Source organism: Glandiceps talaboti, chromosome 4 (genome assembly GCF_964340395.1).
Source record: "Glandiceps talaboti chromosome 4, keGlaTala1.1, whole genome shotgun sequence".
Taxonomy (NCBI): Eukaryota; Metazoa; Hemichordata; class Enteropneusta; family Spengelidae; genus Glandiceps; species Glandiceps talaboti.
In genome coordinates, this window is record NC_135552.1 from 28,026,892 (window position 1) to 28,052,649 (window position 25,758).

Consider the following 25,758-nt stretch of genomic DNA (forward strand, 5'->3'; position numbering starts at 1 on the left):
TTGATTGAGAAGATTTCGTAAACTTACAGTTTCATTTATCAATTTATACTGAATTGCAATGTAATAATTGCCCCTTCAATACATTCTTCAGAGTCATGTTTGAGTCACCGTACACTGGGAGGCCCTCGCTTCATGGAACTGCGGTGTCATGTCTTTTGTCTGGTATTGAATCCGGCATTGAATCCGTGGTGGTAGTCACCAACTCGTGCTGATTCACTGCTGACACGACCCTTTCTCGGGATTCCGTGTTCCGTGTAGGTATGCAACTTTATGTGAGATTCGTAACTTTGAATTAGATTAGTTTTAAAAAAGGAGCAATGGCTTTTAAAAAAACAAAAAACAGTTTTGTGTAAAAATGCAGAGGCCAGAAATAGGCAACGCGAGAGAACATTAAAATAATCCATTCCGGGTGAGATACGCTGGCAGTACTGGTATTGCAAATAAAACATTTTATAGTACTGTTTAATTTTAAAGTATGTTTTCAATTAATCAAAACAAATACATTTCATATATTTGTCCTCAGTGAAGACAAAAATAATAATGTTTATTGCATATTAATTTAGACATGTCTTTAAAATAACAATTAATTGGCCTACAAATATTGTGTGAATAGAATCCTTTTAATAGCAGAGTGTTGGGGACTGTTTACATTCAAAAGAAACTTTTCCTAGAGAACTTTAGTTTATTATCTTGGGCCAAAATATGCAAAGTTACTTTTGTCATTTACAGAAAGCAGCTTAAATCATAACAACATATATAACACAATATCTGCAGGGTCAAAGGTCAAAACTTTTTCTTACATAGCAGTAATGTGTATATTTAGGACTTTTATCAAGAGTGTAAAGTGAAAAATCTGAAATCTGGTTAGTTTCAATATCTGTACAGACTGTCACTGTGTTTTGATTTTCTTACTGTGATATTTTAATAAGCAAAGTTCTCATTCATATTGAAACTCATGATTTCCACATGGATCAAAGATACTGGAGTAAAGCCATATCATTGGCACCCCTCCCCCACCCCCCACAACTATAAATTCTTACTGTCTCTGATATGAGGGTTGCTGCCATCCCCTAAATATACTATGTTGTGTTCTGCTGTATTTTGATAGATAAATATCTACAAAGAGTCAACATCACTCTTGAATTCTTTTTGTACTACAGTTTGATATGCACTCAGTGCCTGCTATACCCAAAGAATGAATGAATGAATGCAATCCAGGTACAATGGAGTCAGATGTAGATCAAAGGGTGTAATATAGCAGTATCAACATTATCTCTTAATATATCATCTACTTTGTGGTGAAATGTTTTGTTTTTATATGCTGTATATTGCAGTGTATGTACAAGTACTCATATGAGAATTTACCAATGAAAAGCATAGATCTCCAGTATATGACCCCTGTTATGATGACCAATAATAAATGATCTCTGGTAAATGACCCCAGGTTACTTTTGTATATGACCCGTCATGTGACCAATGATGCATGACATCTGGTAAATAACCCCAGGTATCTGTATGACCTGTGGAAGATGACTCCTGTTATATGATCAATGACATATGACCTCTTGCAAATGATCTCAGGTATATGACCTACTGAAGAAGACCCCTGTGACAGTGTCATATAACCAATGATGGATGTCCTCTGGTAAAAGACCTCAGGTATATGGCCTATGGAAGATAATTCCCTTACAGAAAGTTCCTAAAGCATTCCTAAAAGATTATTCATATATGATCGTATAGTATTTTGGCCCCTTTCTTAAAGGAATACTTTACAATTCCTATAGGAATTAGGAATCTTGTAGGATAGTCCTAAAGGAATCTTTTAGGACAGTCCTATAGGAATATTATAGGTCTTATAGGAATATTATAGGTTTTATAGGAATCCTATAAGAATACTATAGACCATTTCCGTATAAAGGGAACCCCTGTTATGATCAATGATATTATGACCTCTGGTAGATGACCCCAGGTATATGACCTATGGAAGATGACCCCTGTCATGACCAATGATACTATGACCTCTGGTAAATGGCCCCAAGGTATATGGCATATGGAAGATGACCCCTGTTATGACCAATGATATTATGACCTCTGGTAGATGACCCCTGTTATGTGACAATGATCTTATGACCTCTGGTAGATGACCCCAAGTATATGACCTATGGAAGATAACCCCTGTTAGGACCAATGATATTATGACCTCTGGTAAATGACCCCAGGTATTTGACCTATGGAAGATGACCCCTGTTATGACCAATGATATTATGACCTCTGGTAAATGACCCATAGTAGATTGGAAATTATCACACAGTGGGTAACCAGACTTAATTTTGAGATTTTTAAAAGAAAATTATATTTTGATATTTTTTTGTTCATTTACTTACAAATTTTCACATGGCAAAGTAAATGGGTATCTCTCCCTACCTGATTGCATGACAATTAATTGTCAAGTAGACAACTCAGAAATTATATTATAAAATAAACCAACACAAGGAAGTTATAGTGATACTGACATCCCTCCTCCTTCATCATGTTAACAACTACCTCCCCACCTACCCTAGTCCCATCAACCCACCAACACGCACAATTTTTGCATTCAGTGCACTACAAATGTAAAATTTAATTTTGTGAAATGTAGCAGTCATTCGTGTAGAGAGGGTTAAACGTCACGCCAGCTTGTCATGTGCCTGAACAAGATAGCGTGACATTTTTTTAATAGCTTTAATTTTCTAACAATAGAAATCAAGTGCTACCATAACTTATCACTAATGAGTTATCATTGTGTGGTAGATACATATTGAACAAACACTGATCAGATATGTCTCCTTCAACATTTAAATAGCTGTAATTTTATTTGGGAGGGGGGGGGGAATCAGTCATATGTTTTAAATATTCCAACCTAAAGACATACATGTACAGGGGCATATATATATCGATATAATCATATATCCATCATAGTTGTGCCATGTGATGCTCAAAATAGTAACAATGCCATAGAAGAAGATAGAGGGCGCTAGATAAGTACGCCGCCACAAAATATGTATGTACTCAGTACTAACGCCGAGGGCAACAAACAAGCCAGGCGAGCATACTACATCATGTACTAACGTTAGAAACCGGACACAGGAGGACGAATGGCTGTGGGTTTTTTCGGGTTTTGTTTGGTTGTTGTTGTTGTTGTTGTTGTTGTTGTTGTTGTTGGGTTTTTTTGGGGGGGGTCACAATTGTTCATCTAAGTGTTGGGGAAGGGTCTTTATGGTTTGTGCAATAGAATATTTGATTATAGATATTTCAATGATAGGGGAGGGGTAGGGTTAGTGATGTGTTTGCAAGGTCTTGGAGATGATCAATGTTTCTCACGCACTTTATTCCGAAAAACATCACACCTGCCACCGAAATGTGTGTCCAATATCTAAGTATAACAGCCATCTTGACTAAACGTGATTTTTATCATAAGTTTGGGATGCCAATACCCATGTTGAAATGAAGTTGGATAGAGAATTGGCTAAAGATCTGTAACAATTCACAATGGTTATATAATAACTGTGTCTCCGATCAGTGTGGTAATAAAATTAGAAAATCTTTACTGTACAAATACAACACCTCTCGTCAGATCTTTTGACCAAGTCTCTCCTCAGATTTGTTTACGAACACGTAATAAGTAACCCAATAAGAATTGTTTGATAGATAGTCTGGTGAAATAAAAAAGTAACTTTTGTTAATTGCAAACATAGCAACCAATATACATGTACAGTCTTCGTAAGTTAGAAAATTGAATGTTATTGTTGTGGGTTTTTATGTTGTAATATTAGTACGTGATACAACAGTCGCCAAAATAAAGTAATGCAAATCAATGTGAGGTGATGTTATTTTCATTCATCTGTTTATTTATTTTCAAAGACATAGTAACGCGATATGAGATCATATACAAATTTTCACTGGTGGTGAACGAACGTTCGGTCTGGTTGCCTCACTCGTACTCGCTTACTATACATGATATATGACAGTAAATACTGAGCTCGAGGATAAAGCAACTTGACGAATATCCATTGGCCGGCCAAATATAATATACATATTTGCATCATGTTGTATTGAGCGGTCTGCTAGTAGGTCTTGTTTATAGGGGCCCGGAAAATTCGATAACTTGAAACAAATAAATTGGGTCCGAATTGTCAGATAATGGGTCCATGACATATGCTAACACTTCAAGATCTCCAGTAAGGTAGTATTCTTTAAAATTGTATTACTCATTTAGTGATAAACGATCTCTCCGACTCAGTTGTGACACATTGTGTAGACGAGAACAGAAGTTCAAGACAGGTCCAATGTCTGGGTCCAATGTCTTCGAGTTTGCTGTGTCTCTCTAAAAAATTGCTAAAAATATAACCGGTAACACTTCACAAAATGAATTAAAAGGGTATTGGAATAATGAGAGTACGTCTATCATGAAAGGAACCATTCACACGGACCTAATTTACATGGAGCATTGTCATTACGTTAGGATCATGGAAATGGGTGATTCTTCCATGGAAATGAGTGATACTTCCATGGAAGTGGGTGATACTTCCATGGTTGGGATAGATTGACGATTAACAATAAACTTGACGGCTCAACACGTCATGAGCGAAATTACTGTTACGTTTTTGTACTCATAATTTTATTTGGACTTGTCATGGATCTATTTTAGAGTGCCGCTAATAAACCTATGAATATGTTGAATTGATTGCTAGTCACTTGGTTTTCTTTCGAAGTCTATGTCACAGGAGACAAAAGGTTAACGAACTATATACCCTTGAGCTGTCAAAATGCTGACTCGGTGTTTGACATGTACATGACTAGCAGTCCTCTACCGGAGCTAATATTAAAACTAAAGTTTGTGTAGCGGGTTATAACCAAAACCTTGTCTGAGTTGCTGCTGAAGTCTTATCAGTAATCATGGTAATGGATAGTGTAAGACAAAGGGGGATTTAGGGGTGGACCATCTGATATCCTGGGGGGGGGGGGCTTGGAAGATTTCGGGGGGGGGGGGAAGATGGCAAATGGAGTTGCTTGAAAAAAATCCGGATATGAGTGGGTGATAGAAAAAAAAGATGACCCACTGCTGCTAGAAAAAAATGTCTTGGCAGGGAAATGATGCACAAGTTCGAGTGTACTGTTCAACCTACTCGTACCTCTCCAACCAGGACACTTGTCATATCATGACAAACACTATGATTTTCAAACACATGTCAGGGACCAGTCAGTTTCGTTGGCCTGTGGTACATATATATATATTTGTTCTTGTCTCTGTTTCTTTCACATTTAAAAAAAAAATATTACTTCATGTAACGGTTCAAACGTAACTATACATAAAATTATACATATACATGTATTACCAAGCTACCACACTAGTTACAGAACATGCCATGTAAGTGTTTGGCTGTTTCACAATCAGTGCTTCACTTATCTTGCACTTTGGGGCAAAAGTGAACTTGAAGGTTTTGTAATGTAATCTTCATACTATTAGATAGTTTGTAAAAGAACTTAATCTAAATTGTTCTAGTCTCTTCAGTATGAATTTGTCAGAAGGGGTGAATATACTTCCTATTTCGGACTCCGACACTACATGTATCAACACTACAAATCAAATTCAAGTTTCTATTGTACACTAGGTGTGACCTCCTAAAGTGCTCTAACATACCAGTGACTTTACTATACATGCAATATCAATGCCCCTATACCAATGTTACAGGCCCACTTTTATAGCCTTATTTAAAAAGTTCTATTTACTTTAGCTTTTCAAAGCTTGGCAATATTACCTCAGAGGCTATGAATAACCTAAAAATTGCCTAAATAGAAACAAGAAACCCCTTGGACTCCCTCACCCCAGAGGCCACTCATTCGTTAAACCAACAATAAGATTCACCAAAATTGGTAAAAAACTTCAAAAGCTTATAAGGGGAGACCCCTTAGGACCCTCATATGAGGTAGACATGTCCCAGTCTCAAATCAAAGTTCTTTCCTCCACCTCTTACTGTCAAGATGCTATGAAACTTTATTTAAAAAATGTTTCAACCTTATGTAGTTGTTTTTTACATGTTAGAGCTGTCTTGTAAAGCTTGCAAATTATTGTCTGAAAGTGTCTGTGAATAGCCTAAAAATTGCCTTTAGGAGTAAAAATCCTCCAGGGCTCACACAAGAGGTGGACATATCCCAGTCTCAAAGCTCTTCCCTCTACAGCTTACTCTCAAGATGACTTTCATTCACGGGGGTCAGTGAGTTTTTGTCGGGTCAATGGAAAAAAAAACACTGACCACCCCTATCCCCCGAAGCTGGAGAAACTGACCGTTCTGTCTGAATGTTTGAGCTCACCAACCAAGTTTCCGATTTGCATTTTCAGTGTGTCATCATACCATGGCATAAAAACTGTCAATGATATTTATTTAATTGAAAATCAAACATCTATTGAAATATGTAGTTTTCTAAATATAATCTGTACGTGATAGAACAGCATCTTTTTACTCTCTGTATTATCCTGTGCGAAAACCAAACAGAAAATTGTGACAACAAAAGTAGGTGTTCAACATTGGCGTAAAAGAAATCTGGATATCTCAAAGAAGGAAAGAAGCATAGGCGAAGGAGAAAAAAAATAATTCACAGGTAAGCAGGTGGAAAAAAAATAATGACTCTCCACCAATCTTCCAAGAGCCTCCCTCCCCCCAGGATATATCAAATGGTCTACCCTTAGAAGTTGTGAATTGGGTTGACCTTTGTAGTTCAAGTAAAAGCAGTCCAGCAAAGTCACAGGAGAAAAAAGGTTAACGAACTATATCCAAGCGCATGTATTTTACAAACAAACAATAGTCTCATTCACCGTTGTTTGATCAACTTTCCATGGTGATAGGGTAGCAGTATTAGCACATTTACATGTCAACAACTCGAGTTGTCCTAATTGATGACGTCACACAGGTTGTACTCATCTATTAACTGATTTGTGAACCGTGTGAATATTCCCACAACGTCGTTAGGCACCGTAGTAATACCACAGACACGTAGCTTACCAACTTAATGATTAACCCACTTCGAGTATAGATAAAAACAATAAGGTAACCAACAAGTTCACCTGACGACAGATGACAGATAGAAACTACCATCTCGGCACAATATAATATCGTCGAAGTCACGAAACACCGGTATAATCTAGTTACTACGTCGTATATTGACAATATTAACCACGTCACCTGCCTGACTTCACTATTGCAAATCATTCATCACCATGTCATCTACTGCAGTACAGTATATCAGTGAGGCTTTACTATTCACCAAAAGTGATGGAAAAACTGGAGTTTTTCAGCGTCGGTATGACTTCGAATGGGAATTGTTGGATATCAAAACCTGGAAATATCGCATGGAAAACTATTGGCATTATTCACTGTATACATGTGTCGCCTATGTTCTACTTATATTTGGTATACAGCGGTACATGAAAGATCGACCTAAATTTTATCTAAGAGGTCCTTTGGTTGCCTGGAACCTTGGCCTAGCGATTTTCAGCATGTGTGGTGCAGTACGTAGCACTTTAGACTTGATCATAATACAAGTGGAGGATGGCTTCTACAGGTCAGTTTGCGACAACAAATATTTCGATCCCCAGAGTGAATCGTGCATGGCATTTTGGGGAGTCGTATTCGTTCTTTCTAAAATACCAGAACTTGGAGACACTGTGTTCGTCGTTTTGAGAAAGCAGAAGTTAATCTTCCTCCACTGGTACCACCACACCACTGTCCTCGTATTCTGTGTGTTGTGTCATTCTGAGAATACCGCCTCTTCTACCTGGTTCCTGACTATGAACTTCTCCGTGCACGCTTTCATGTATCTGTATTACGCGATCAGGGCAGCAGGTTACCGCCTTCCAATGCCGGTGTGTATGAGTATTACTGTCATGCAGATAGCTCAGATGGTGATGGGATGTGTGCTTCTCATCTATTCCTACATGGTGAAATCAAGAGGATTCAGATGTGATATCTCCTACGGCAATTTGACATATGGCGGACTCATGTATCTGAGTTACTTCATCCTTTTCGCAAATTTCTTCTACCAAACCTATTTTGTGAAGAAAGATAAAATGATGAAGGGAAAGAAGACCGCGTAGAAATGAACGGAATGACCCAAATATATTGATATTGTGCACACACCCATTTAAATTGCTAATTATAAACATGATGTGGGATTTCATTAAAATACAGATCTTGAACTTGTTACAATATAGCAGTAATGGGGAACAGATATACAGATACACAGTGACAGTGCACACGGATCAAGGTAACTGCTATGTAGTTGCCGTCGGACAATGATATATGTGTGTATGTATGTATGTATGTATGTATGTATGTATATATGTATGTATGTATACCCTCATCATGCTCATGGCATTGTCTGAGAATGGAAGTCGAGGTCAACGAACTTGCATACATACATACATACATACATACATACATACATACATACATACATACATACATACATACATACATACATACATACATACATACATACATACATACACATACATACATACATACATACATACATACATACATACATACATACATACATACATACATACATACATACATACATACATACATACATACATACATACATACATACATACATACATACATACATATTGTATAATCATAATTGACTTTAAATGATGATTGCATCAATATTGATAAATCAGACAACGAAGATTTGGGGTTGAATGCAATTATTAATATGACTGAAATATAGTTATTAATTTTGTTATTGTTTATCGGCCAAACGACAACCGAAGGTTTATTTTATAGTCAACTTCGTTTAACAATCGATGCCACGGTCAAGGTATAAAGGCACGATAGTATTATCGCATGAATTCAACGTCAGAGAAGTGAACTCATTGAGAAATCTCACAGCTGGGTGGAAGATATATTAGTCTTACATTCTTCAAGACCGTAACCGTTGACCATACACCCCTGAACCATCACACAAACTTGACATAGTGGAACTTGAAACAAAACAAATCAAAACAAAAATATCAGGTCGTGATATCTAATTGGGTCAAGAAATACTCCCCTCTATAGTAATTCAAGGTAGTGTGCAAATGACGGACTAGGAGATATGTTGGATTTGTACGGCGTCGTTAACGTTAGCCATTAAAGTGTATTTGCATTCCAATTCCAATTCATGGACAATGCGTTACATCATTAAATGGAGCTAACGTTCAATAACTAGCTAAACATTGGATAAACACGGTAGATTTATTTAATGAACATACTATATTTACAGATTTATACAAGTATTTATTTGAAATAATGCTTTGCCGAAGACCGACTGTTTGTTCCTCCTTATGAATTAGATGAAGAGCCGAAAATGTGAAAGCAAACTAGCCCCGACACACACAACTTTGAGTTGCCAGGGGAGCTTTTCGACCCCACGTACCTTCAACATGCACTTCATACATTCTTCTCAGAGTGTTCCTGCTGGCCAGTGACCATTCATTTTAAAAATATCATACGCACATACAAACACATTTTTTTGTTTTGTGTCTTTTTTTGACATTTCTACTGGCAGTGTAATTCCTTTGTATTGAATTTCGATTAGCCTCGAAGGGTGACATTTTGATTGTTAATTTCACTGAGAGGACCAGCGAAAATTTAAAAAATGTGAATGACAGTTAGAATAGTGGAATAGCGTAGTAGTAATGTATTATTTGATGTATACGGGTAGGCAATATATCAATTGAGTTTGTAATGGAATTGTTGTAATAAATGGATTTATCGGACGGAATACACGTTTGGCTCAAGGTGTACTTGTTTTCGGGTACGTGTTCTAGGGTGTGACTAATTTTCTAGGGTTGGCTGGGGTACATGTTTTCCGTGAGGAAGTCGAAATGTTATCATCAATTAATTTCATCCTGATGAGTAATTGTCTTTTAACTTTGACCATTTAAAGTTACTACAAGATAATCCTAGTCGAATAATGTTGTGAAGAAATCCAGTCGATGTCCTTTCGCCATGATAGAAACGGTGAAGTTCTTTTCTCAAGAAAACTATCACTGTGCATTTCACCATAGTCCATGATTTTGTGTGCATTTCTTTATTGATTCATTTCAAATCAAAGGACATATACCTTGCATGAAATAGACACATTCTCTTTATCAATCGCTATCAATTAGGTGTGTAAAACTTCCCAAAATTGCTGTTTTATCACTTATGTAGATATGTTGAGGCTCTTTATATGTCAGCCTAGCTTAGAACTCAAATGGTTGACCTTGACGATGCCCTTTCAAGGGTAGATAAGATCAACCAGAAAGGTTCGAAGTCATATTTATATTCATGATACTGACAGGCTCCCTTACCCCTCTTACAGTCATACCAGCACACGTTGTCTATAATAGGGCATCATGTTTTCAGTGTGAACTTTTACCATATAGTCTTTATCTGGTCTAATATTGTGAATAGGCTATTTATGCATTGATGGTACAATACCATGATTATATTGCCTGGTGTTATACACGTAGTCCCACTCTATGACGTCACCATAGCCAGTACACCACCCAGTCCAATGTTCAACTCAGCAGGTGTGCGAGGTGGGCCCGGGACATGCACGATTCGTTCCGTATAGTTGTCATTCATTGGAAGGTTATCCTACAACACTATAACAAGTAAGTCTTAGTATTGTATCCATTGGAAACTGGAGAGAACCGATTTGTAGCTTTGTTTATGAATAATAAAGACCCTTATAGCAGTAGTATAGTATGTTTTATTTGGCACAAAATTAAATATGAAAAAAAACCATGAAAACTACACAATTCGTGGTCAAAAATAGCAATGCTACAAAACAAACATTGAATGTAATAATGCATAGTTTAATTTATAAATTTAAATACAAATGGTTATAATTTAGTAAAACAGTTGAGTGATAGACTTCCCTAAACTGTTGACAATGAACCTATTGATTGGCCAGATAAAAACAAAGGTACGCTTGTATTGATACAGTCGTGGGATTTACACAGCGCTGCCAGTGGTATCCCTAGGTTGCCAGATAAAAACAAAGGTACACTTGTATAGATACAGTCGTGGGATTTACACAACGCTGCCAGTGGTATCCCTAGGTTGCTAATTATATGCAATTTTGGCAACTTTTTTTGAAATGACATATCTTTTGCAATTACACATCCTCCATTGAAATTTTCACACTTGCACCAGAAAATCACAATCTCTACCATAATGTACCACTGAGATAACTCGCAGATGAACATACCGTATGTACTGTCACTATTTGCATGCTAAACAAGTGAGTGGCTATTTACCCTAGGCAATATATTAGTAATGTATTGAAGAAACATATGTTGCATCAACATTCATATTCCATAGAAAATATCATTTATCATATAGAAGACAATTTTTTTACAACTGTAAACACGTATTATAAACTAGTACGATCGTTGTCACCACTTGTACCGTACCACTTGAACTTTCATCGCCGCCACTTTACCGTACTAGTACAACCAAGGTATGCATATTAGCTAAGCTACTGGTAATGTGTGTGGTATGTGTTTCTATGGTAACAGTCAAATATTGGTACGGTAGACATCCAGCAGATATCATTAGATATTATTCACACAGTTCACACTTGAACATAGTTATACTGGAATCGAAGTTTACCACTGATGTAATTACTGATAAAAGATGCAAACTGTAAATACATCACAATGCGACGTGATATTATGAGTTTTAAAAATCACCATGAAAGTATACTCCAAAACTCATGGCTTGAAAGAAATGTACTACAGTGATATTTTTTAGTAATGAACATTCACCCAAACAATTAATGTCATGCAATGATGTAATATTCGTTGGAAAATACACTTTACAGTAACTTTTTGGTTTCGACACAAGTAAATACATAGTAATGTCTGCAGGAATTGTGTGTTGGAACAAAAACAAAATACAAAGTAAAACTTTTTTTTCAATTCTGCCACTAGAGTGCGCTCTGTCTGGGCTTTGAATAAAATCAGCGTTATAAAACCCAGTTCTCTTAATTCTGCCACTATACTTGCTCAAGTCTCAGAACTTATTCACTCTTTATTTGTAAAAATACATCAGTGTGTTCTTTTTCTATGTGATATAGTGACCACAGTCAGTTATTGTGAACACTCAGGCGAGTGAATACCTAAGCCCACAGCTAATAACGGGGGAGTTGAGGGCATGTTTCTCTACAAAACTAACAATGAACAATAAATTCAAAACGCTTGAAGAATATGAATCTCCTGAGGGACTGGTGGCAGTCTAATCTGCAACTAGAGTACGCTGTATCTTGGTGTTAGTCGTCGATGGTCGTTCTTCATATACAAACAATCCAGATTGTGAAAGTTCACTTATACAACTGAAAATGATGTTTCATCGAACAAATGAAACTCTCTGATAAGCTAAATATGAAAAAATATAACTCATACTAGTTATGTAATTTCATTATCTTACGTTTTGACTTTTTGAGTCTGTACGTTAAAATTGCTCAATACGTTAGAATTGATAAAAAGGTCTACTTTTTGCTAGCTGTGAAGTTTGTTTGGAACTTAAAAAATTGCACATTCTCCATGATGAAATACAAAATATTCCAAAAAGTGATCGTTTTCAGTTAATTGAGCAACGTTGATGCTGCATCCTCGTGAGAGGGTCATGAACTAATAATTGGACTTTCGAACTTAAAGGTACACATGCACATAATAGTAAATATGCTGATTGTTACTTCTTAGTGAATGGTCATCGTTAGACATGCCACGGGATACCAACTTATTTGTAATGTTTAATCAGTATTACGCAAAAAGGACAGGCTTGAAAGAAGTTTTTCACGTTATATTAGGTTGTACAACTGTATTTAAATTTCCCAACGGTAGGTCTACTCAGTATAGGGTCTATGGTCTAGGGATAGGGGGTCTACTTCACAACGCTAACTGGCTCAGTCTGTAAGGTCAGAGCGCCCTCATGCATCGACCAATCCCTTCGTCTGGGACAGAAGGTACAGTTCCCCAGACTGGCAAGGAAAGTCTACTTTTCCATATCGATCAGATTGACGCAGGTAGAATCACTGGAAGATACTTTAACATTTTCAACATACGTAATATATTGTACATACCTGAAAAAGAAAACTTGTGGTTAGAGCTGGCATTCTTAAGATATTGCCTAATTACCAGAATTCATTTCATCGTGCAAATGACTCAATTAAATCAAAATCTGCATCGTCAAGCTAAATTGGACATGTGCATCTTGTTATTGTCAATATACGCTTCTGAACAAATTTACATGGAATTTGAAGTTTGCAACCTTAAGATATTGCCTGATTAGCAAAAAACCATTAATCATGCAAATGACTCATTAAAAAATCACAAACTACATATGCACGTTTATAGAACTCGTGCACTTATCAATGTATGTATTAAATTATATGAAATTTATGCAAATATACATTCACTGAATGTTTACCAAGCTTCTTCAGTTCTCACTACAACTTAAGATGTCTAACAAGTTTCATTAGAATTGGTGCAGTAGTTTTTGAGAAATCGTATCCACAGACAGACAGACAGACAGACAGACAGACAGACAGACAGACAGACAGACAGACAGACAGACATACAGACAGACAGACAGACAGACAGACAGACAGACAGACAGAAGTATAACATAGCTATCACTTACGGAAGATAAAAATGTAGCAATGTTAGACTAATTATATGTGGAGCCAGACTATAAAATGTAGCAATGGTTTTGCAATTTATTTAAGTTACAAACACGGAGCATGGCTATCGACATGAGCTATGAGACTACCAAAAGGCAAATAGCTTTTTATACATTTGTGTACTCTGTTCGGATGTACCGCTAGGTGGCGTTCTAGTCGGTGCTGCACGTATTCATGAAACACGACACAAGCTCAGTGTTCACGATCTCGACGAATGCAGGGTCAACAAACTTTTATAGGAAGCGTTGCTCGAAAAGTAGGTCTATTGAATTAAAGACGTAGACAGCTCAGTCTATACAAAAAAAGGCTTGATTACATGCTGGGTTATTGTCACGTTTATATATATTTGTATCCTCGACCCATGATTCTTTTCTTGATAGATTTACGAAGTATATACATATTTTTTATAGTCTGGCAAGTTCATGCATGTAAATGTTGACCTTCAAAGAAGGTGGCGGAAGAAGTGAAATATTGATATCAACATATTTTAGTTAGTTATTCATTTACAGTTATTGTTTATCATTTCATATCATAGTTGTACCAATCTTGATTAAATCATTGAACAATAGAATACATACGACGCGAAAATTACGTATAGAGAGTTACAAACTGGAGAAAGACCCAGATTTAAGAAGTATATATGACAGGCCAAGCGTACCCCCAGCAAAGGACGCCATCTTGTACCACGGAAATACACGAAATTATCATAGCATGTGGACATAACTTCATGACAAGTAAATATAACATTTGTCCAAAATGAAAATAAGTGATGAATGCAAATATGATCTACGAATATAAAATTGATTTGTCAATATTGAATATCACGAAAATACTACATTTGAGCAAGAATATAAAAAAATCATTGAACCACGTGAATAGATGCCAACGAATAGCAAAATGAAATTTAGGAATACATTGATTTTTTTACAAAATGATATCGATTTTCAGTATACAAATGTGTGAATTAACCAATTAAAACATGAAATTGACTGGGAATACAAAATGTGATTTATTCTATGACAAACTGTTTTATTGAATATTGCAACAAATGACTTGCCATAGCAGAATGTATAAAGTACAAGCTAGTACGACTCACATATTGGAAGTAGACTATGAATACACGAACACAACGAGAGACTTGGCTATCTGACACAACCACAGTCACTTCTCCGCTAATACACACGCTATTCAAGGATTCTTATAATACCAACTAATGACGTCATTAGGCATTTACGAATATTCAAAAATTACCGTCATTATTTTGTATTATGAGGATCCATGACTTATCATAAATAGCTCACAAGATACTGTGCATAACACGCATTTCCTGATGTAACTCATTTTCAGAGGTTAACGCTGTCCTTTACATAAACTCTTTGCAATTGTGATGACTTCTCCGATTTAGGAGCAATGTGGAACCAGTGATCACCCAAACGTTTTTTCTGCACTAACTGCAAAGTTATTTCAAGTACCTTTAATGGCAAGAAAAATGAGTATCCTGTAAACTACAACCATTCAGATTTACCATATTTGTCAGATATAATTACAGCAGTGTTATGTGTATGAGTATTGGTACTATATGCGGTGAACATTATAATAGCAACACATGTAATACATCGAGGAATTACATTTTGTATCTCCTTGTTAGGCTAGAAGCCAAAATATCGTATTAGGTTTACAAAAGACAGCGATACTTCTATTTCCGAGACTAGCGTTTAATTGCATGGGTACCGCATTTCGAATCTCAGAGTAGCTTTACCACACAGCTAGGAAACGCTTACAAGTAACCATAAATGACCTTTGATGAAACACAGACAAGTAAGAATGAAACCATGGAAGTATCACCCACGGTAATACTAGGAGATCCGACTTCTAACACACGCCCCAATATCCGGGCGATATGAAAGCACGTATGACTATCGAAAGTCTAGTCTGGAAATTGTGTATTCAGACATTTGACATCTTCTTTGCTTTTATTGACAACAGTGTGCGTGTCAGGAGAAAAATGTGACACACCTTAAGACATTGTTCCCAAGCTAGACTACACGCTACTGTCGTCATTCGTTTGTAACTTGTTTCTCATGAAAGGCAGGCGAATACAATCGAGATTTTAACAGTGCATGCCCGAACGAGACCAATGTCGAATTCTATAAAGTGGGCGTTGCTACTTTCTCCTCCTTTCTCTTTACAAATGAGAATTTCCATTTTTGTCTTCAATTCATAAAGTTAAAGCCAACTGCAGCACTGAGGTAGGAAGGACTTCCTACCTGTCCATAAACTGCAGCATTGATGTAGGAAGGACTTCCTACCTATCCATAGACTGCAGCACTGAGGTAGGAAGGATTCCTACCTGTCCATAGACTGCAGCACTGAGGTAAGTAGGAAGGACTTCCTACCTATCCATAGACTGCAGCACTGAGGTAGGAAGGACTTCCTACCTATCCATAGACTGCAGCACTGAGGTAGGAAGGACTTCCTACCTATCCATGATAGACTGCAGCATTGTGGTAGGAAAGACTTCCTACCTATCCATAGACTGCAGCACTGAGGTAGGCAGGACTTCCTACCTGTCCATAGACTGCAGCACTGATGTAGGAAGGACTTCCTACCTGTCCATAGACTGCAGCACTGATGTAGGAAGGACTTCCTACCTGTCCATAGACTGCAGCACTGAGGTAGGGAGGACTTCCTGCCTATCCATAGACTGCAGCACTGAGGTAGGAAGGACTTCCTACCTGTCCATAGACTGCAGCACTGAGGTAGGAAGGACTTCCTACCTGTCCATAGACTGCAGCACTGAGGTAGGAAGGACTTCCTACCTGTCCATAGACTGCAGCACTGAGGTAGGAAGGACTTCCTACCTGTCCATAGACTGCAGCATTCATCAGGTAGGAAGGACTTCCTACCTGTCCATAGACTGCAGCACTGAGGTAGGAAGGACTTCCTACCTGTCCATAGACTGCAGCACTGAGGTAGGAAGGACTTCCTACCTATCCATAGACTGCAGCACTGAGGTAGGAAGGACTTCCTACCTATCCATAGACTGCAGCACTGAGGTAGGAAAAACCCTACCTGTCCATAGACTACTGGCAATCTCCTACAGAGTGCATACCAACCGTGATTGTGATACACTGATTTTATTTGCATATAAATAGTACCATAGATTACGCAAGTACCCTTTCATACTTCACATAATAAACCTTTACAAAGAACTTGTTTGAGCATTTCAATCTCACTGCAGTGATTGAATAAACCAAGCTATGCATGTAGTGACCTGTATTCTTTCAGTGACTTTAACAAAGCCTCAGTAATGGCTGACCTAACAACCACCAACACATAACATACTACGTTTCATGACATGATATATATTTTACCAATTTTCGTTTCTTTTCTAACACTAGCAGCATTTATTCACGTGTTTGAGCATTTAATTAATTAGATCACACCGTCCTGTATCCTTTCAGCAAGGAGGTTTAAGAGAATGCTCTTAAAACTCGTTGCTTTGAGAGAATTGACAAAGCCCAACGAATCAGTTAGTTATCATCACCACCACAGGCTAATGATGGGCATCGTCGTAAACCACACCCTTTTACGGCACCGTCCAAGAAGACACCGATCTATTTCGTTGCTTCACAGGCTGTCAGCCGAAATATGTACTCTGGTTTGCGAGAATGATGATGAGATGAGTTCATCTCGCGAGTCGCGAGACATTCTAAAAGTATTAAAATACTATTGACTTTATATACTGTATCACTGTATAAACTATTTCGTGTCAAATAAAATATATTACACTATTCTATGCTGTGAAATTGAATAATATTATAATCATCTCACGTTATGCAAATAGCTAAACGCCTGGGACCATATCCGGATCAATTTCACAACACATGTCGGAGAGAAGTTGGCTATCGAACAACACTCCGTTTTCACGCATCACTGCAAAATAAAGTTGTTGTTTTGTATTATATATCGCCATGCAACTGCACACCTTTATAACTTGCCAATGAATGGTCACCTTTGCTATCATATATAGTTGTATATTTGTATAGCTATTGTATAGCTTGTTCCTGTCGTTCCAATCGCCACGACGTGTTATCACCAAATTTACCGCAAATATTATTTTGTTACAAGTATAGTAACTTTTAAGCCCTTTTCTTAGGGTCAAATTGTAAGCTTACATACCTTGGTTAATGAGTACGCGAGAGAACTAGAGTGAGAAACTTTCCCGCCAATTTGTATAACAAGAGAGAGGGGTTCGTTGACCTACTGATAAATGAAATACGAGTGGTTGCTTAGGATTGAACCATTCATGGTTTATGTCAATATTCTGTTGAATTCTCGCGAATAAGAAAACGTGTTTTAATATTAAAGATACCGAGGCTGGAGCGTTCTACACGGCGCGGCCAGCGGAGGTACTTGATTACGCACCTGATTGCATATCAGGTGTGCGAGGCCCCACCCAACCCAGTTATATGATAATGTACTACGTCGACAACCTGTTGATTCTACCAGGAACAATTATCCACTTTGAAGTATCATATATTTACAAATTATCAACTACAAAAATGACAATGCAAACATAGCGGTACCACAAGATAATACTTCGGGTCGTAGGTCAGGTTGCCAAGTTGCACGGGCGGTGTATGGTTTGGGGTTTTATGAACACTGTACAGGGAAATTACTTGAGATACTACTAGTAAAGTTTAGCTAGTAATTTGACAGTTTCTGGATGTATCGTCACCCAAAAAGCTTATCAGGTCACATTACAAATGTAATCAGTTCAGTGTGTTACAATGTCATGGTTGGGGAATTCCTGTGTCTCGTTATATACTACTAGCTGGCTCGTAAATTACAATCTAATGTATGGGATATTGCATACCGCACTAACTACTAAGCGCAGGGCCCAATCAGTGCCAGTGCTGCAGTCTGGAATCCAAGCAACCTTGTTTTGTAGTACATGAAGACATGAAGAAGTACGTGAGAGACACACACGTGACGTGTCTTTCATTAACATGGGTGCTAGGGAAACCGCGAGACTGGCGAATGAGAGTGCATGACATACACAGTTTCGCGCGTATACGCCTATCCCAAATTGAACAGGGTTCAATAGTACAGAAGTGAATTTGTAAAACATGTATAAACCTGAATGTTTTCTTTCTGCAAAACGTAATAAACATGCAACTAAAAAGCCATTTCGTTTGACTGTCCCGGCCAAAACCAAGCATTTATTACTTTCATGAATATATCTATGGAAAGTGGTAAAAGAAGAAAATGAAAAAAAATCATTCATACTGTCTGAGTGGTTCTGTAGTATTTCATTGACAGGTCGCACTTGGTGTACTTTTCTCCATGGTTACCCCCTTGAGTCCACAGGACACAACATGGAGAACCGTGTGTCCAGCCGCACCCGTATCGTACTTGTCAGTCTGAGAAATGGTTCTACTAGTCCTTTTTGATTTGTTGTTTACTGGGTTTCTTGAGATATGCGTTATAGAAAAAATGTGAAAACAGAACAAGGTAACTAAAATACATTAAGCTTCCCCATAAATTATTCTTACTGTTAACATTACAGGAAATTCCTTGTCGGAGAGTCAAGAACACGTAAACTTGTATATAACACCCAGCTATCATCTGTGTTACCTGCATAACAGTTATCGACATGGCGATAAACTTCGGCGGTATGTAACCAGATGCACGGACAGCATAGTACGAGTACATGAAGGAGTGTACGACGAAGTTGAGTACCATGAACCAGTATCCAGTAGACGATTGTTCCGAGTACGAGTAGGATACGTAGGAGAGAACGGTGATATGGTGGTACCAGTGTAGGAATATAAGTTTCCCCTTCCTGAGTACGATGAACAATGTATCTCCAAACTCCACAACTTTGGATACGACAAAAGCGAAAGCCCAAAATCCCGTGATGAAATGATGTGTATAGCCATTTGAGTCACAGACGGAATACATCCACCCTCCTCTGCTCAGAGAGAGGTACATCGAAAAACATGACCGATAGGCACCCATTATACTGAAGACGGCCAAGAAAACATTCCAAACAATTAGAGGTCCTCTTAGAACAAACCGCTCTCTAGACTTCATGACATGTTGTATGGTGAATATTGTCACCACGTAGATCGCAGATGCAACGAGGGAAAGCCACCAGTAGTTCTTCATGAATGCAAACCAGACGTCATCATTGAAGTTCTTCTCGAAATCCAGACGAAAGTCTACAGTTGTCAGATTCTCGAGCTCGGTGTGGTGTTTCGTTTGACCTTCCATGGTCTGCAATCTACGCAGAGCTTCCAAGTCACCGGACTCCGTTAGAATACCGTCTGAATTCATGGTACTGGTCAGCGAACTTACTATCACGGTTAAATTTTAAACCCGGCGTGACTGGTGATGTCAAGTGTCCAAGCTGATCAGAGGTCGACAGCGTGATGAATGACCCTTAGACTGTCTTGTCAAGTTGCCGGCCGGTATCATTGAATGAATTTTGCTTTTATGTACGCTGACTTTCCTCCCGGCACATTGATGATAAAAGGCGGATCCGAATCAGTCTCAACGCCATGTGGGGGTCGACCTATTATTCGTTCATTTCATTTCCATGGAAACATATGTCAGGGAAGGGCACTGTGAAATATGTTCCTTCGAGTTTTCGCAACTAGTGCGTTCGGAGCCAAGATTTGATTTTTGATGTGTGTCCTTGTGACTTAAAATTTAGGGAGAAGTGACGACTACTTGCAAAGCTGCGCACATGGCAGCCCAACATAGTATGACACGAACCAATAGCAAACGAGATTACATATATAGGCTGATATCGTACGATGTTTGTAAAGAAAGCTTGATCATGCATGTACGTAACCACACAGGCACTAGAAGGGGGGGGGGGGGGTTGATGAAATCTGAATCGAGTCATGTATATGTAAAATTGCACACGTATTTATTATATATAAGAAAATGTACTTTAAAGATATTTCCAAGAAGCTTGACAGCAGAGAAGCTTTGTCAATGGCGTGCCTTATTGCATTTTGACATACTTTATCTGCAAATTGAAGATAAAACCCGTAATTGAACTATAGTGACCTGTGTTAGACAAAATATAAACGGTCGTTCACTGATGAACTCGTCCGTATGTTGACCCGAACACACTGAATACAAAGGACGATGATCCATGAGAACTGCTAGGTAGTTTTCCAAAGTACTACTACATCTGCAGCAGTATTCATTGTTGTATATATCCGTCTAACTGCCCTGCCCTTGTCATGAGAATTGGCTCGGTCGACAAACTTTTATGTGTAGAATGTCAACATGGTGATTACCCCGTTAGAACTTGTTCAGAAATTGCAAGACACAGGTGATATATACTTAATACACCTGCGTATAATAGTCTGGGACTATACCCTTTCAATGTAAAATAGTCCAATGAGGGTTCGCCAACCAAAGTACCTTCATACACGTATAGGATATAAGATTTGTAATTTTGAAAAGTAGAAATGACGACATGACAGGTGTAGACCAGATATGACAAATGTAGCCTCCTACACAAATATTAATATTGACACAAAAATGATTTATATATGCCAAGACGTGTGTGGATGATACTCAACATCCCATACATCAGAGAAATGATCAAGGGTGGCATCTAGAGACATATGCTTATCAAAACAAACATTATTAATACATATTGTAGCTATTGCGTAACCAGTCAGGGAATTTCCAGAATGCTCGGCATCAACTTTATGTTTTAATTATATTTAGCATAATACATCGTGATTTAAATTTATAAAGGTTTTATATTTACTCTTCCTTGCGACACGTTGATTTGATGTGTACCGTCTTGCGACAGCGTTATATGTACAAATTACAAGTGGTTTGTGTCATCGTTTTAGGTCTTTTAAGTCCGATTTGATATCTTATCAAACGATGGTTTATACATTAGCATTTATTACGTGTAATACTGTAACAATAAATCGAACCATTTTTTTTAGACGTATCACGTACGTACAAACCCCATGGGGTGGTACCAGTGGCCAGCTTTGGTATGGGTGTGTGGCCAGTGCTGGAAACCCCCGGCACCCCATTTTAGACCCACTTTGACCAAAAAGCAATATCCCATTTTAGACCATTACAGGTTTTTTAAAAGATGAAAGTTTAGACCTAAATTCATTTTCCTTTAGAGGCAATGGCAATATAATTTGTTAAAGGACAATGGACCACATTTTAGACCAAGCAAAATAAAATAATGCGAAGTGGACCCCGTTTTAGGCTCTTCAGCTCGAAAAAAAACCAGACCCCATTTTAGACCAAAGGGCTAGAAAACACACCCCAAAGGGTGGCACATATACATATACTCAAATAAAGGGGAGTAGCCCCCCGGTACAAACCCAACAAATGGTAAGCTTTATGTCAACACACCCAACCTTTGAGTCAAATACTGTTTACTAGTTAGTTTTATCTTATCAAGTGTGTGAATGTACGTACATGTATAAACAATATTGAGAAAACAATAGATAATGATCAGTACGTGTAAGCTGGAAGTTTCAAACAATTATTTCAGTGCTGATATTTTGTATTGTACACTGAGTACATCTATACATTAGTCTTGATTCTATGAATGTCGCTGATTTTGGTTTTTACCCATTTGAGGGCAATAACCTGAATTTTTTGTAAACCTTAGGTCAAAATACATCCTGCAATATTTTAATCAGCCGCCATCCTTTGAAAGGTTTACTCAATTGTTATCATCTGATCAATCAAGTGAAATACAGAGACTAGCAGCCTTTATTTATTACGCTTTAAAAATCAGGTCAGAGGCAAATACTTTAATGGAACTGTAGCATATTTTTTTGGTTATGGAAGTACACGTGTAAATTGTATTTTGGGCCTATGGCCTTTGACTACAATAAAGTGAATATATGGCAATAACCTGATTTATCGACAAGTATAGAATCTAGGTTATCTAAGTATGATATTAGAAGGCTTTAGGCCGAATTAATGTCTGACAGTGTGTATATTTCCCTTAATATAAATACAATAAACTACATTGAATTAACATAATATGAAAATATGACGAGTCGCGTCCACATATTAGTTGCATTTCTATACTGGTAATTAATCGTCGACAGGTCAATGCACTGTAATTGTGTAACTTCGTTGGTTTGAAATTCTTCACACGCACGTTTCAGGTTGAAAACACAACGCGGGTCTAGAAATAAAAATCAATTTCAGCCTTTAAGCAATTCACATTCTTTATAGAGATGTTCACCTCGACATATATATGCTACATGAACTATATCCAGAGAATAATGCAGTATTTGCTGAGTTAAATTTCAGTTGATTGTAAGTTTATCGATTACTGCCAAATACAGATAAAAGACGTTCGTTGTGTAGCATGCTAATTTGGGATGACACTACTGTGACTCATCATGCATGGACAAGATAATGGAGATGAGACGATGAGATAGAAGAATCATGAACAACATGATAAGTATGACATAATTAAATAAATATGTGATGTGATTACAGCTGAATGTTACAGTTTAAAATTAAATATTAAAGAATCTCCACAAATATATGCCAACGATATGACACAACCATCTACTAGAGACATAAATCTAATTTTGTACGTTTGAAATTATTCTTACATCGCTGCTATGGAGTAGATTAAGACGAGTATTATGTCATGTTTGTAGAGCTAGAGCTCGTCTGTTTTTTGTAGAGTGTAAAGTAAGCAATGTACTTAATGTAGAGTAATTAGAAATCTAGTTAGGAATATCACCTATTCATGCCTGACACTTATATCATACTACTACTAGTCAGTACAGTAAGACGTATGTGTAACACACAACGTTGAGTCAGACGTCTGTCTCACCATCGACAGTCAAAAAAAATAACATGCTCCAAACTGAAGACATATCAAGGGCCTTTTTAATACGACAGATTTTTAATGCTCCAATCGTCATCTCGCGAAAACACCGAACAACTCTTAAATTCCGATTGTGTTTAAATTTAATGAGATAATCTATAAACTCAGTCTAGACATGCAATGGGGCAAATACTATTGCTTAGATTTCTGTTTTCCTAAGGAAAATATCACACGAATCCTGCTACTACAAATAATCTATTCACTAGAAGATGTGTTCTTTCCTTAGAGGTAGGGAAATGCGTTCTTGTCAAAACGTTGTTATGTTTAGCCCCTAGACAAGGACCACAGCAATCTAAGAAATCACACGCCACTATAAATGTAGTCAATAAAACACACCTCCACTATTGTATAACACCAAGGTGTAGAATTCTATACATTTCAACCATTTGAAGTCGTATACACCTAAATCACATATACAGTCTGATTGTCTGATTGCAGTTTGCTGTAGATTGAGCTACATTAAATTTTACTTGTGCATCGTAAATGATGGTAACCATGGTAACCTAGGATGCAAGCAGTGTGGGTGTACAGTATATCAAAACACAAGACTGACATTGGAATTGTAGTGATTTGCCTGTACTCATAATTCTAGATATCACTCTACAGCATATCAAAACACAAGACTGTGTGACAGAGATTGCGGTATTATTAATGTAGCATGTAGTCTCACTTGTAAAACATACAGATCACCATACGTTATATGAGGCCCAAAACTGTTATTTATAATGTATCCCTGACTGCACTCGTAAAACATGGCGATCACTCTACAGTACACCACTGCCAAGACAAAGACTGATATATATTGTAGTACACGTAATATTATAGCAAGTATTATTAACTGCACTCGTAAATTCTAGAGATTACTCTACAGTATATCAAGACACAAGACTTGGATCAGAGTATTGAGGATTGCGACTAAAACTATGATATGTCTGACAGACGAATTTCATCCTACCATATCCAAATTCTGTGAAATACATGTTGAGTGGAAATAGGGGATAATGACGTCACCTATAATGTGTATAAACACGGGTCAAAATTGTGAACTTCTTCACTGTTTAGAGTTTAATTCCTACGTGTGAATCGAAACTGACGAGTGTGTTTTGTGGACCTCTGAACATCGAACTGAAACATAATACGTTCTTGACTATTAAAGTATATATTGCTGTCCTTTCAATGAAGGAGTCATTGCAGTCATACGTGATGTGGGTAACTCATGACACGGTATACTCCGGGGTATACATTGTACCCAGTGATAAGGCATTACCAAAGCTTGGAGTTTAGACCAAGAGTCAAGACTGTTAGTATCCACCGGCCTAGCTGCAATAATTATAGCGTCTTGTTGCGGTTTTGTGTTTTTTTTCGTCTGTTTTGGTGACTTTTTCAGTTTTTGTGTTTAACCCGCACCTAACATTAGGTGCTAGGTGCGGGTTAAACACAAAAACCTAGCTGCAATAATTGTAGCGTCTTGTTGCGGTTTTGTGTTTTTTTTTCGTCTGTTTTGGTGACTTTTTAAGTTTTTGTGTTTAACCCGCACCTAACATTAGGTTTTAGGTGCGGGTTAAACACAAAAACTTAAAAAGTCACCAAAACAGACGAAAAAAACCACAAAACCGCAACAAGACGCTACAATTATTGCAGCTACCACCGGCCTTGTGTATTTATCATGATAGCTGATAGCAAAATGAAAAATAAAGCAAATTGATTACTGTATCTGTAAATACAATTGTCTATTGACCAACGCATATAATATTAATCCATCAATGCAAATATAATGATGTAACGCCGTGATACATATCACAATACCATGTATGCAAATGTAAGAAAGTCACGTGATGAAGAAAGCTTTATCATATTTGTATATACATTCGTGATGTAAACTGGGGGACATTCAAACATTTATATAAGTTATGGGTTTATTAAGGGACGGGCAGCTTGTACGGCAGGAGGCATCCAGAGAGTATAGGACAAATGGGATCATCATTAAAAAAATCTATGTGCGAATGGTTGAGGTGCATGAGAGGCTTGAAACATTTGGTGGTTTGAAAGGGTGGTGAATATTTAACTATTGATTT

At 37.5% G+C, this 25,758-nt stretch overlaps 2 pseudogenes; one reads left to right on the top strand and one right to left on the bottom strand.

Moving 5' to 3' along the window:
• Positions 1–7,255: 7,255 nt before the first annotated feature.
• On the top strand, positions 7,256–8,131 carry LOC144434440 (very long chain fatty acid elongase 6 pseudogene; annotated as a pseudogene).
• A 10,882-nt stretch (positions 8,132–19,013) lies between these two features.
• LOC144434561 (very long chain fatty acid elongase 6 pseudogene) lies at positions 19,014–20,178 on the bottom strand (annotated as a pseudogene).
• Positions 20,179–25,758: the final 5,580 nt, after the last annotated feature.